The sequence below is a fragment of the Danio rerio genome, chromosome 22 (genome assembly GCF_049306965.1).
Source record: "Danio rerio strain Tuebingen ecotype United States chromosome 22, GRCz12tu, whole genome shotgun sequence".
NCBI classification, from domain to species: Eukaryota; Metazoa; Chordata; class Actinopteri; order Cypriniformes; family Danionidae; genus Danio; species Danio rerio.
The window spans coordinates 2069374-2084015 of NC_133197.1; the positions used below are offsets into that span (position 1 = coordinate 2069374).

Sequence of the window (14642 nt, forward strand, 5' to 3'; positions counted from 1 at the left end):
TTTGTTAAAAAGATAAGAAGATTAAGGAAATGTAATTTATTTTTTGGTAAAAGTTTTATTTTGTAAAAAAAAAAAAAAAACATTTTTAATAATTTTTTTATTGCTGAAACCAGGAACATACATGCTTATCAGAACATAAAACTAAAATTACAGTACCAATCAACAAATGACATTGACAAAAAGTACAGTATGAGACAATGAAAAAATATCATAAAAGAGAAAGAGAGCATAAAATATTAAAGATTTTTTTTGTAAATACAAGGGTTAATTTAACGTACTTACATATATATGAAGATCTTAAAAGCAGAGCACATTTTGACAGTTTTTAAAACTTTCTTATTAGACGATTCAGAAATCAACTTTATTTAATTCTCCATATCCTTAAAGAAGACCACAAAGGCAGGTTTACTATTGTGAATGTGCATTTGTAAATGTAAAATGTACTTAAGAAGATAATTAAATGGATTAAAAAATTATTTTCCAAACAAAAAATTTTCCCGTAGTAAGGAATTTTGACGAGCTTCTGTTGCGCCCGCCTCGCCGTGATGACGTCAGCACTGACGCGTTCACTCAGCGTCGAGTCTTCAGAGCTGAGGTGAGTCGTTGACGCTTTTTCTCGTGTTTACACAACAATAAAACACACTTTACAGTTTATTAAAGCGACAATCTGCGACTAGTTTCTGCATTGAGTTCACCTCTATCTGTGTGTCTGCCGACCACAACAATACAGCAGGCAGAAAGGAGAGGGAAAGTGTTTAGGTCTTACTGTGCTAGTGTGTTTGAGTTTGTCAGCGGTTGTATTAGTAACTCAAAGTATCTTAAGGGAAACAATGGGAATTTACCGCTGCAGATATGCACATTTTGATGCAGCAAACATTAAGTAATTCATTTGTTTCCAAAGGTTTTTTGGGATTTTTGGTTTCTGTTGAGACTGCTGACAATCAGATTACTTTATTGGTATGAAGACTACAAAATACTTTTTTTAAAAATGAATTACAATATTGATGACCTCATCCTATAGTAGCTATATCCTATAAACAGTATAGAATGAGCTGATTTGCTGCTGATTCTGACTGTTTGTTAAAGAATGTTTATAGTCTGAGGCTCATTAATATTCAGATCTACAAATTTAAGTGGATGTTATTGTTGTCTCCTGACTTGAGCAAATCACGTATTGTATCAAAAGATATAATATCATGATGTGTTTGTTTCCTCAGTCAGTGTAAATGAATCAGATTTCTCTGTTTATTCTCCTGAAGCTCTGCCACCATCAGTGAAAGACAAAGACAGAGTTTATTGAAGGACAGTGAGAAGATGAGTGATCCAGAACCCTGCAGAATTAAACAGGAAGAGACTGAAGAACTAATAGGTTAAATGGCTAATTGTTCCCAGCATATTTCCTGTTTTACATTTTTGATTTCTACAGCTTCCAAGAATCTAAAAAGAGCCACATATCGATAAGGATTGTTATGTTAGCATAACATTAGGTTATGATTGATTTGCCTCTTGTTACAGTTTATGAAATAGTTTAATAACAAGCTGGAAATGTTCATGGGCCAATGAGATGGCCATATTGTCATGATCTATAACGACTCCCATATAATTTTTTTTGTCCAGTGATTGGTCTGATGACCTAGTCTGTTGTGATTGGTTGACAGTGTTCAACGCGTGACTTATAGGTAAAAGCTCACCATGGCTTATCAATATACTGGAGCAACTATGATTTCAGTTTGTATGCAAACACCCGTAAGCAGTTAGCAGTTCTTGTTCCCTCGTCCCAGAGTCAGTGGGTTATTTGAATGGGATTTTGGTTAAATGGCTTAAATAAGGTTGGTGGCAAACTAACTCAAGATAATTTAACGTTTTATTCTACGACACTAAACACATCACTCTTGACTTTTTAAATCGGTTCCGCTTCTGTAAAAAGACGGTTGCTCAATGGGTCTACAGGCGATGTCGGACTCATTATACGTCATCGAGCTGAACTGGTCTGGAATGAAGCCCACTTTTACAGCTTGTGTCGGGCGTTTGGATTTGTCTGTTTTTTGGTTCAGTATTTTCGTAAGTAGTGTTTTATAGTTTGTAGTGTTTATCTAATTAGAGATTCATATTGTGTGTAGATAATGCCTTCACTTTTAGAAGTGAAGAATCCGCCATGACAGATTCATTTGTTGATCATTTATTTTAATAAATCAGTTTCATGAAGATACTGCTGACCATAGTGCAGTCTGACTCTTGCCTGTTCTTCATAATATATATGTGTGAATAAGTGTGTAAAGTGTATATAATTCTTAACTGACATTTTAACATGAACGTTTTACAATAAAATTATTTCTAATGATTTTTTTCATCATTTTTTGGAATGGATAATTAGTCATTTGTCTGTCACTCATGAAGCATATGCCTATACGTTTGCTTTTTAAATTAGAGTGCATTTTAACGTTTTAAATGCCTCATTAAAAGTTTCACCTCACATTTTTAAGGTCTTTTTTTAACATGGTTTAGCGTTTTTTTCTTTCCTTCTTACTTTTTTATTGTTGCAAAAAAGTTTACATCACAAAACAGAACAATCAACATCGCAAGGCATGTTTACCATTAAAATCTTTATTACAACTGCAACAAGGAGCAGTACAAAAGACATACATAAAAGGAAAAACAACATGATAACAATGAATATTCTGAAAATGAAGTACAGAGAGCAGTTATTTCACTTTAGTTTCTGAAGTATTAGTAGCTTTGAGCCATTTTCTCTACCTCAGAAAGAAAACATCTAAAAGAGGGTCTGCATTTTTACCACTTACTTTACCCATTAGTAAAATAAAGTTCACAACATCAGAGAAAGAAAACTGTAAATCACCTTTACATGCGTTAGCGATTGTTTTGGCTTGTCTGCAGCGTTTTTATTTCGCGCGTTTTTGACGATTTTTTCGTAGCTCCCGCCTCGCCGTGATGACGTCAGTGCTTACGCGTTCATTCAGCGTCGAGTCTGCAGAGCTGAGGTGAGTCGTTGACGCTTTTTCTCGTGTTTACACAACAATAAAACACACTTTACAGTTTATTAAAGCGACAATCTGCGACTAGTTTCTGCATTGAGTTCACCTCTATCTGTGTGTCTGCTGACCAAAACAATACAGCAGGCAGAGAGGAGCTCTGAGAGGACAATATGAGTGAATGTGTTTGTTTTACTTTTTTTAACTTTGTGTGTTTGAGTTTATCAGCGTTTGTGTTAGTAATATTGTAAAGATCTGTGAAGGCAAACAGTGGCAATATACTGCGGCAGATAAGCAAATTTTAATCCAGAAAAAAACGTTAGTTTTTGGCGCCCTTTATTTTAACGGTTTTTCTGGTTTCTCGGTTTCTGTACAGACGCGCGACTGCTGACAACCTGATTACTTTATTGGTGTGAATACTTGATAAAACTATATACTGGTATAAATGCATTTTTTGTTACAATAGTGATGAGTTCATCCTGCAAACACGCTGTATAAAATGAGCTGGGTCCCGTTTTTGAAAGGATGTTTCGGTGAAAACTCAAAGTTTGTTAACTCTGTAATGAGAGAAACCCTGGGTTTTCTGTTTCAAAATGGCAGGTTTGTCAAACTCGAGAAAGCAGGCTAAGTAGGGCTGGGTGATATAGGCAAAATATAATATCCTGGTATTTTTAGGAGAAATAACGATATAGAATATCTATCAGGTATTTTCCCATTAATGGTTAATTAAGACGTAAAGCCTTTTTTAAAACTTTATTAAACATTTTTTGAGCAAACTGTAATTCGAAAACAGGGGTTTCCCTCTCTGTTTACAAATAAACAGCTGCACAAAAAAAATCTCCTGCTTAAAACTGTTGCACAACATTTTATTGGCATCACCTGACTTTAGAAACTCACATTATCACCTATTGTGTCACAAGATATAACATCATAATGTGTTTGTTCTCCTGAAGCTCTGCTGCCATCAGTGAAAGACAAAGACAGAGTTTATTGAAGGACAGTGAGAAGATGAGTGATCCAGAACCCTGCAGAATTAAACAGGAAGAGACTGAAGAACTAATAGGTTTGTGTTTATTCATTACTCACCCCTTTTCCAGAAGTTTGCATTCATTCCTACACAAAGTAAAACATTTTTTTATTAAATTAGATCCCCACCAATAAACTGCAAGAGCAGCCATTCATTTTCTTTTCGGCTTAGTTTCTTTATAAATCGAAGTTGCCACAGCGGAATGAACCGCCAACTTATCCAGCATAAGTTTTACACAGCGGATGCCCTTCCAGTCACAACTCAACACTGGGAAACACACATACACACTTACATTCACACACAAACACTAAGGCCAATTTAGCTTATTTAGTTCATCTGTACTGCATGTGTTTAGACTGTGGGGGAAACTGAGTATCCAGAAGAAACCCATGTGAACACTGGAGAACATGCAAACTCCACATTATCTTATATAATTGCTTTAATACATAAAATACATAACCGCAACCTCGACTAGTGAGAGTACAACTTTAAATGTGTCATCATGTCTATGAAGGGGCTTGTGGTGGAAATTCATTTATATACATTATACAGGTTCTTTTATTCTTCCATGGATGTACTGTTTAAGCCAGACCAAGCGTGACCACTTCAACTTCTGTTCATCACCAGACAAGATCTGGATAAGCACATTGTGATTTAACAAACTACATGTCCGGATGGGATGTAAGGTTGTAATGTAGATGGTCAAAAATGAAGTTTAGCGCTGATGTAACTGATTCATCCTGTATGTCGCTGATGACTTTGTGGCCATTACAAACTAGATGAAAAGTGAACACACTCTTTCTGCATCGTTGATGTATGATCGCGTGACCTTTTTTGCAAAGATTTAAACTTAAAAAGACACTTTGGGTAAAAATTAGGGCCCTATCATACACCTGGCGCAAGGAGCGACGCAATTGTTGTTTGCTAGTTTCAGCTTTTCAGTTGTTTGCTAGTTTCAGTTTGCGCCACGCTGTTTAAATAGCAAATGCATTTGCACTCATATGTGCAGTGTGCACCCATAGGTGTTCTGCTCTAAAAAGGAGCTGTTTTGAGGTGTATTGCTGGCGCGTTGCTTTTTTGAGAAACTATAATAGATTTTTCAATAGACCAAAACAAAGCTGGTCTATTGTCCAGTGCAGAGCGCGTTAGTTATGCGCCTCGCTTACACACTGCTTAATACACACAAGATGTGGAGCAATACGCAAATATCTTTACATATGAAAAAGAATTAAAATATTAAGGATATATATAGGATATATTAAGGATATTTATAGGATATAAATATAAAGGATTAAAATATTTCAAAACATATTATTTTCTAGCCTACATAAATTTAAAAACCACCGCCTTTATGCCTTCTTCATCTCGGGAGGCTTTTTCAGTTCATTCATAACAATTTGCTTTTGTATAATGTTATTATTATTAGCAGTATTATTTATTATATCTATATTTATATTTGTTTTATTAAAAACAAGCTTAGATTTGTCCACCTGTCAGGTTTTAGATCATATGGGGCACAGCATGTGTATTAGGAAATAACTCAGGTTTTTGAACACACTTCATTATTATTGTTCATTTATTCGTTTGCTGGAATTTAGAACTGAATTTAGAAATAGTTTTGAAGCAAATCTTTGCGCTTAACAAACGAAATTAATTATTTATAGGCTAATTGATGTCTGTGCGTACAAGTTTTCCCTATCCACAAGAGTGAAAGTGAAAGTATATAATGAGAGGCCTCTCATTCTCGCGCTGCAGATGCTCTGTTTAACTGTTTTCTTAGTAGTAAAGCAATCAGTTTTTCCACTTACAAAGTCGTCATGTACATAGCAAATGTGCTATGGTGCGTTGCAACTGACTTTTAAAGGGAATGGGAGATGAGACTCTGGTTTATTCTCAAAACACACCAATAACTCATTAAGAAAATAGGCTCAACCATGTTAGACCATGCGCCACGGCGCAAATCGTATTTTCCTGTTCTTATATTAGCAAAAGTGGATTCTGACACACCCTTAATGCGTTTGCGCCCTGCACTTTGCACATGGATTGTCAAAATAGAGCCCATAGTCTTGACCACTGAGAGAGCCTCCTTAAAAAAATTGCCACTACAGGGCTCAATCCTTTTTTTTCTGTATAAAAGTGCAAACCTATTTGACCACTTACACATCCCAGCCAAGCTAAATGCTCTTTTTCATAATCATATTAAAGTCATACCTGTCAACATTGGGATGTTAAAATAAGGGATATGCCCACCATAATAAGCCCCCCCTCCTTTTTTTTAAATCCCCAAATATGCTCATTAGGAGCTGTTTCATTGTAAAAACAGCTGTTTCATAGTAAATAAAGAATTAAATGGTCAGTAATATGTTTTATTATTATTATTATTTACACAAGAAAAAAATAGATAGTTAATAGATAGCAGCAAATACATTAGCAAACAGTTCAGCCTATTAAAATTAATAGCTATTATAATTAAATAGAATCAAACTATCAAATCTCATCAGCCGTTTCTTCACTGTATAACGTACACATTCGGATTAAAAAGCAGCGAATGAATCTCTTATTTATTTAGTTTTTTTTTTAGTTTGATTACATTAAATAACAGAGGTGTCAGTTTAAAAATGCACACATCTAACCTTATAATGAAAGCATTCGACTGCTTTCCTGACTTTTGATGCTCATTTAGGATGAAATTTTAGGACAGAAAAACCCCACCAAGATTGACGTCTTTAGATGTTACTATTAATAATAATGTGTGTATGTCTGCATAATCACGCACCCAAAATAGAGTTTCGCTCCGCTTCAAATCACAAGTACAGAATCTGTTTGGGAAACAGAGTTTATTTATCACTATGAGCACGTTAGCTGACAGTCACGCACTGCTATATGACTGTTTTGAGGATTGCATATGAAGGAGAGACGGCACCTGTTATGAAAAGGAATCCTGCTGTTTTTATATTTATTTCAGGGTTTTCATGCCTAAACAAAGCGAAAGCACAGAACAGACTCACATTTAAGAGCAAGGGAATTCCCTGGTGGTTCGGCAGTATGGGTTGCGTATAGGGAGGATCGGCTCTTTAATGTTTATCTGCCACCCTTCGGAGAAAGACTGAAAATACAGGAGAAATACCTTTACGGGATGATAGCAGGATAAAACTGTAAAATACAGGAGAATCCTGGGAAAAACTGGAGGGTTGACTACAGTACAGATCAAGTCTAGACTCTTAAAATGTGACTTGATTGATTTTCAGATGTGATGGTGAAGGAGGAGAGTGAAGGACTGAGTGAAGATGAAGAGAAACATCATGTCAAGAGTGAAGAAGACACTCAATCAGAGACTGAAGATAATTTTTCAGTGGAAAGAACAGCTGTGAAATGTTTGACCTGCACTCAGTGTGGAAAGAGGTTAAGCTCCAAATCTAATCTTAAGATTCACATGATGATCCACAGTGGAGAGAAACCCTTCAAGTGTTCACACTGCGACATGAGGTTCAATCGTTTAGCAATCCTGAAATCCCACGAGAGAACTCACACTGGAGAGAAACCGTACAAGTGTTCACACTGCGACAAGAGATTTAATTTTTCAGACAGCTTAAAAACACACATGCTGCTCCACACTGGAGAGAAACCACACCAATGTGATCAATGCGGCAAAGCATATTTATGGCCTTCGGGGCTGAAGAGCCATCTTAGAGTTCACACAAACAAGAAGCTTTATTTATGTCCTGTGTGTGGAAAGAGTTTAACAACCCCGACAGTTTTAGAAAAACATCTGAAAATCCACACTAGAGAGAAACCACACAAATGTGATCAATGCAAAAAAACATTTACGAGGCCTTCAGAGCTGAAGAACCATCTTAGAATTCATTCAAACGAGAGGCCGTATTCATGCTCTGAGTGTGGGAAGAGGTTTATATTGCAGTCAAATTTAAAAAAACATCAGAAGATCCACACTGGCGTGAGAGAGTTCGTCTGCTTTGACTGTGGGAAGACTTTTATTACGGCTGGAGGCTTGAGACGACACCAGATGATCCACACTCGAGAGCTCCCTTACCCGTGTTCACACTGCAACAAAACATTCAGACATTCAGGACACCTGAAAACACATGAGAGGAGCCACACTGGAGAGAAAAATCACGAGTTAAAAAAAGCAGAATGAAATCTCCCTTCCTGAAAACTCTACTCTATATCCACAAACATCAGATTTCTCAGTTAATCAGCCCCTGTTATGCATTATAGAAGACCCTATTTTGGTTTTGGGGTCTCCAACAACAGGCTGATGTGAATATAAGCTTAAAGAACACTGTCAATGTTTTTTAATACTCAGTTATTTTCACCTAATGATCCCAACGACAATGATTTGTTCAGTAATTAATCTTGTCCAAACCCTTGCTTTGTGTGATGCCAGTCTGCGGTGATTGGTCTGATGACCCAGTCTGTTGTGATTGGTTGACTGTGTTCAACGCATGACTGATAGGAAACGCCCACCATGGCTTATCAGTATACTGGAGCAACTATGACGTCAGTTTGTATGCACAAACCTGTAGGCAGTTAGCATGTTAACAGTTCTGGTTCCCTCGTCCCAGAGTCAGTGGGTTATTTGAATGGGATTTTGGTTAAGTGGCTGAAATAAGGTTGGTGGCAAACACAAACTCAAGATACTTTCATGTTTTATTCTACGACACTAAACACATCACTCTTGACTTTTTAAATCGGTTCCGCTTCTGTAAAAAGACGGTTGCTCAATGGGTCTACAGGCGATGTCGGACTCATACGTCATCGAACTGAACTGGTCTGGAACAGGTCTGTGTATATTTTGGTCATTGGATTTTCATTCAGAAACGAATATTGAAAAACGAGCCGTCTTTTGATTTTCCTTTTAAAGTTCAAAAACATATTGAAATACGAGGCGTTTTTCTTTTTCATTTTTAAAAATGGAACAGCAAAATGTAAAAATTATTTGATTTAAATTTTTTAGTACGAATAACAAACAATAAAATCACCAAAAAACAACACGAATGAAGGCTTGTTTTTTATATCCCGAAACCAGATTGGCCGACTCATTCACGATGACGCAATGCTGCCACACACAGGCTAGCCTACTATAGGCTACTATTTTTTCCACTTAATAATGTTGTAAAAGGTATTTTCTAGTGATAGTGGACATTTTTTCCTCAATAAGATGACACATTTCTCGTATAATTTCTCGCTATTTATTTATTTATTTTTCGTTAGCATGTTTTAAATGGAACAACCTTTATTTTGACGTTACATGCAAGCGTTACGTTACTTTACTGAACTTTTTTTTTTTAAATGAAAGTTTTAATAATGTTAAAACCATAATACAGGGTGGGCCATTTATATGGATACACATTAATAAAATGGGAATGGTTGGTGAAATTAACGTCTTGTTTGTGGTACATTAGCATATGTAAGGGAGCTTGTAAATAACTCATGAACGAATAACGTTAAGTAAAAAAGAAGCACACCATTGTTGTTCTTGTGATATTCCCAGTGTGTTTAATAAGGTTTATCCACATAAAAAGCCCACCCTGTGCTTCCACTTCCCGAAGTTTGACCACGAATCATTTCAAGTGAGGGAGGCATCCGTACAGTTGTTCGCTAAGCACATTTCAATAAGTCATAGTGTTTTAAAATAAAAATGAACAATTAATTATGCTGATAAGCATCCCATGTCTTTTAAAAATGGACTATCACTAAAGCTGCGGATGAGTTGTGTGTGCATCATCACCCCACTAAGTTCTTGCATAGCCTACTCATTTTTAATACTTGTATTGATTAAAAAATAACCTACTGGTTATATATATATATATATATACATATGCTTATAGGTTATATCAGGCAATAGAATAGGCAACCTATTCTGAACCTTAAACACTTCATCACTTGGTGTCTTTAGTTCCTGAACGTCTTTTCAGTGTGTTGAAAAGGAACGGCTACATTACAAAATGGTAAATGCTTTACTGATACAACTTTTTCTTTTTTTAAACGTGTTGCTTGAACCAAAAATGGAAAAATGTTTATTTAAATATAAATAAATCATGGGGAACAGATTAAATAATGTTTGTTGTATTGTCTGTAATGAAATACAAGCTGAAGTAAATTTAGAAGTCGCTACTTATTTATTATTTATTATTTGTGTTTTCCATAATGTCTCAACTTTTTCTGATTTAGGGTTGTTATTGGAGATCCATAATGTGTGTAGATAATGCCTTCACTTGTAGAGACCGTCATGACGGATTCATTTGTTGATTGTTTATTTTAATAAAATGATTTTATGAAGATACTGCTGACCATAGTGCAGTCTGACTCTTGCCTGTTTATAATACAAATAAGTGTGTGAAGTGTGCATAATTGTTTACTGACATTTTAACGTGACCATTTTACATGACCATAAATCTAATGATATTATCGTCAATTTTTGAATCAATGATACATGTTTGCATTTTTTATTTAATGTTAGTGTTTTCATTTATTTTGTTTAGTAATTGTATTCTTACATTTTATGAAAAAACATTTTAGGTACTAATTTTAGTTTCCTCAGGAATAGATTTTATTTTAATGTCTGTCACTAGAGTTATTTGAGTGCATTTTAACAACGTTGTAAGTGCCTAATTAAAATTTTACCTCACATGTTTAAGGTGTTTAACGTGCATTTACGATTGTTTTTGCTTGTCTGCACTCTAGAGTATTTTTGTTTCGCGCGATATTGACAGCTTTCCATTGCGCCAATGAACCCGTCGGTGCTGACGTCATCAATGCAAGAGGGGAACAACGGTGGGTCAACAAAAACACGCAAAATTAATAAATTATTTTTGCTAACAATTTTTTACATTCATCAATGTAAATTTACTAATAAGAAACGCAACTTTAAGATTCATTATATATCTATGATTAGTAGTATCACTCTCTAAATAAGAAAGCCCTACCGACTTTAAAACTTTGTGAACTCTTCAATGTATTTATTTGATTATTACATATGTATATTTGATTTAAAAAGTAAACGTAATATTTTATTTACTTAACGGCTGACAGACAAAAACCTAAAATCATCTTTTCCTGAAAAAAAACTTAATTATGTTTTATTTTTGCCTTTATTAGATAGGAAGCGAAGTGGGAGAGAGAGTGAGGGGGGGGTAGGGAAATGTCATCGAGCTGGGATACGAACTCATGACGCCCTGACGTGCTATTGCATCATACGTCGGTGCACTAACCACTAGGCTATTGCGCTGACACTAAATTATGTTTTAATAAGATTTAAGAATTAATATATAGTTTTTAAATGACAGCAAATAAAAACGCACAAATGTATCATATCTGTCATTGAAAGTGTACAGCTTTTCTTTTCTGAACAGGCTTGATTTATACATGTTAAAACATGTACAGCCTAACAAATAACAGAATTACAGGCGATGAACATCCATTATATAAACATCCTCTCGTTATTACTTGCGGTTATGGTTAAGAAGAGATTAATATCCCATAGGCTTCTCAATGATTGCATGTGTTCAAACACTGTTCATTCTTTCAAGATAATCTTCACAAGATAATATATCTTTTACCACTTTTGGATCCTAAATGCTAACACAGGAGCAGAAAAGCTAACATATCTACACACAGTGTCAATTCCCAATTACAACCCTAAATCAGAGAAAGTCGGGGCAGTGTGAAAAACAACAAATAATAAAAGTAAGTAGTGATTAGTAAATGCACTTTGGTTTGTATTTCATTACAGACAATAAAACAAACATTATTTAATGTGTTCCTCATGACTTATTTATTTTTAAATAAACATTTATTCAATTTTTGGCTCTTTCAACACATTTCAAAAATGTTGTATCAGTAAAGCATCTACCTTTTTGTAATGTTGCCGTTCCTTTTCACAACACTGAAAAGACGTTTACGTACTGAAGACACCAAGTGATGAAGTGTTTCAGGTGTAATTTTGCCCAAATCTTCCTTCAAACAAGTCTTAAGGTGGGCAACAGTACAAGGTTTTTGCTGTTGCATTTTGCGCTTCAAAATGCGCCCCACATCCTCTATTAGAGACAGTTCAGGACTGCAGGCAGGCCAGTCAACAGTGTTGGGCAGTAGCTTTTACTAGCCTAACAAAAATAAATAAATAGCCAATAACTGGCCCTTATATGAGAAATATAAAGTCTTAATGAGGAAAATATAACCGCGATCACAAGTAAATACCTTTTATAACTATTAAGTGGAAAAAAAATAATAGCCCATAGTAGGCTAGCCTGTGTGTGGCAGCATTGCATCACCGTAAATGAAATCGGCCTATTTGGTTTCGGAATATAAAAAAAAACAAGCCTTCATTGTTTTTTCTAGGGATTTTATTTTTTGTTATTTCAAATTAAAAAAAAATTTAAATTAAATAAATTTTAGGTTTTGCTTTTCAGTTTTTTACCATAAAAAAAAGAAAAAAAAAAAACGCCTCGTATTTCCTTCTTCAATATCCGTTTCTAAAATAACAATCCAATGACCAAAAGATACACGGACCATTTGTTACTACCTCTTGGCTCAACAATGAAGTATTAAAACCAAATAAAGATCCACACCAGAAAATCAAATCAACTTAAATGTATTTTAATAAAAAAATTTAAGTGAAATGATACATAAATATAAAGAAAACAAACAAACAAAAAAAACTCCAAAGCTGAAGAGGATGGATGAACGCTCATAGTCCTGTTCTCTTGAGCTGCGTCCCAAATGGCACACTATGCACTCATGCACTTACACTTAACAGTATAGTACGTGTGTAGTGTCATCCTAAACAGAGCGCTAATATTCATTTACTAAGCGGAAATTAAACCCATTTCACATTTTTGATGATGTTTGACGGTTGTCAAATCAGTTAAATAAATAAAGTACCAAATGAAACCTGCCTTGAGTTTTACCGCATTCACCACCGGGAGGCGCTATAATCACTCCCATAGGAGAATTTTGCTTTCTTAATCCAAAATAAATAAAGTAATCCAACATGTGCGCCTGAAAGCTCCGCCCCTTCCACTACAAGAGCAAACCTGCGCAGTGTTGCCAACTTAGCGAATTGGTCGCTAAATTTTGCGACTTTTTAGACCGCCCGAGCGGTCTTTTTCTAAAAAGCGACTAGCGACAAATCTAGCAACTTTTTTGTGTGTTACTAGAGATTTTTATAGACTGTCATTTGTCCATACTGTACCGTCCCTTCTCCTCTCAATGAGCTGTGGGTGATCGGCCCCTCCCCCGCCTCAGAGCACTGACAGGCGGCCCAGTCCTCCTCGTACAGCAGCCTCTCCCACCTGGAGCCTGACAGCAGATCACCTCTCTTCATACCGACGGCAAATGATTTAGCACCGGCAGTGTGAAGGTATTCCCCTTGTACAGTCAACCCGATCTGCTTCTCCTTTATTTTAACAATTTAATTTGACCGTTTATTATTTTCTTGTTCACAATCACAGATATTTTAGAGACAGTTTCAAAACTTGTCTGAGTTTATTACGTCTAAGAAATTAGCAAATTCACTACACATCTACACTGATATACTGTATTCAAACAGCAATACATTGAGGTAAATTGACATGCTTATATAAAGCGAAGAGCAAATATAAATACCTCTATTATTGACTAATGGCTGTTAAACAAACAGAAATGGTAGAGCGTGATGACGTCAGTAATATGCAAATTAACATATAAGCGTATGACAAAGAGCTTAGCGCCCTTTTGTTGGAAATAGTTGGCAACAGTGAACCTGCGGTCGTTAAGTGCGTGAAGTGTCTATCATTATACACTTCATTTTACTGGCTGAATAAGTGCATCATCCGGGTTTTTAAAGTGCACTTACTATTTTAAGAGTTTTTAGTGTGAATGCACTACTTACACTCTTTATACTACAAAATGGCTTAGTATAGTGCATTAGTATGCGATTTGGGATGCACATTTGGTCTTTATCCAAACGCACATCACAGGTAACACTCGGTACCTGATCTAAACGTAAACACGGCAAAACACCGCACATGTTCAACACTCCAGAGCAGTGGTCACCAAACTTGTTCCTGGAGGGCCGGTATCCTGGAGATTTTAGCTCCAACCCAAATCAAACACACCTGAATAAGCTAATCAAGGTCTTACTAGGTACTTAAAAACATCCAGGCAGGTGTGTTGAGGCAAGTTGGAGCTAAATCCTGCAGGGACACCGGCCCTCCAGGACCGAGATTGGTGACCCCTGCTCCAGAGGAACACCAGATCACGAAACACCTTCATCTGGTGGACACTGTTTAACGGTACACAGAAACACTACAACCGTAACACCTCATGATGTATATTAAGCAATTGCCTTTTTAAAGAAATGTAACAATTAAAAAAAAAAAAGAAAAGTGAAAGCATCTTGAGTTTGTGTTTGCCACAAACCTTATTTAAGCATTTAACCGAAATCCCATTTAAAAAAAAAACACTGACTCTGGAATGAGGAAACCAGAAGTGCTAATATGCTAGCTGCTCACAAGTTTTTTCATACAAACTAGTGATGGGTCGTTCATGAACTATTCGTTAATTTTGAACGAATCTTCAATATGACTCGGGAACTACGAGTCCTCTCAGGGAGTGAATAGTTCATC

The 14642-nt window shown here is 35.8% G+C and overlaps 1 pseudogene; it reads left to right on the plus strand.

The window, feature by feature from the left end:
* The first annotated feature begins 2929 nt into the window (after window positions 1–2929).
* On the plus strand, window positions 2930–8436 carry LOC137488992 (uncharacterized; annotated as a pseudogene).
* Window positions 8437–14642: the final 6206 nt, after the last annotated feature.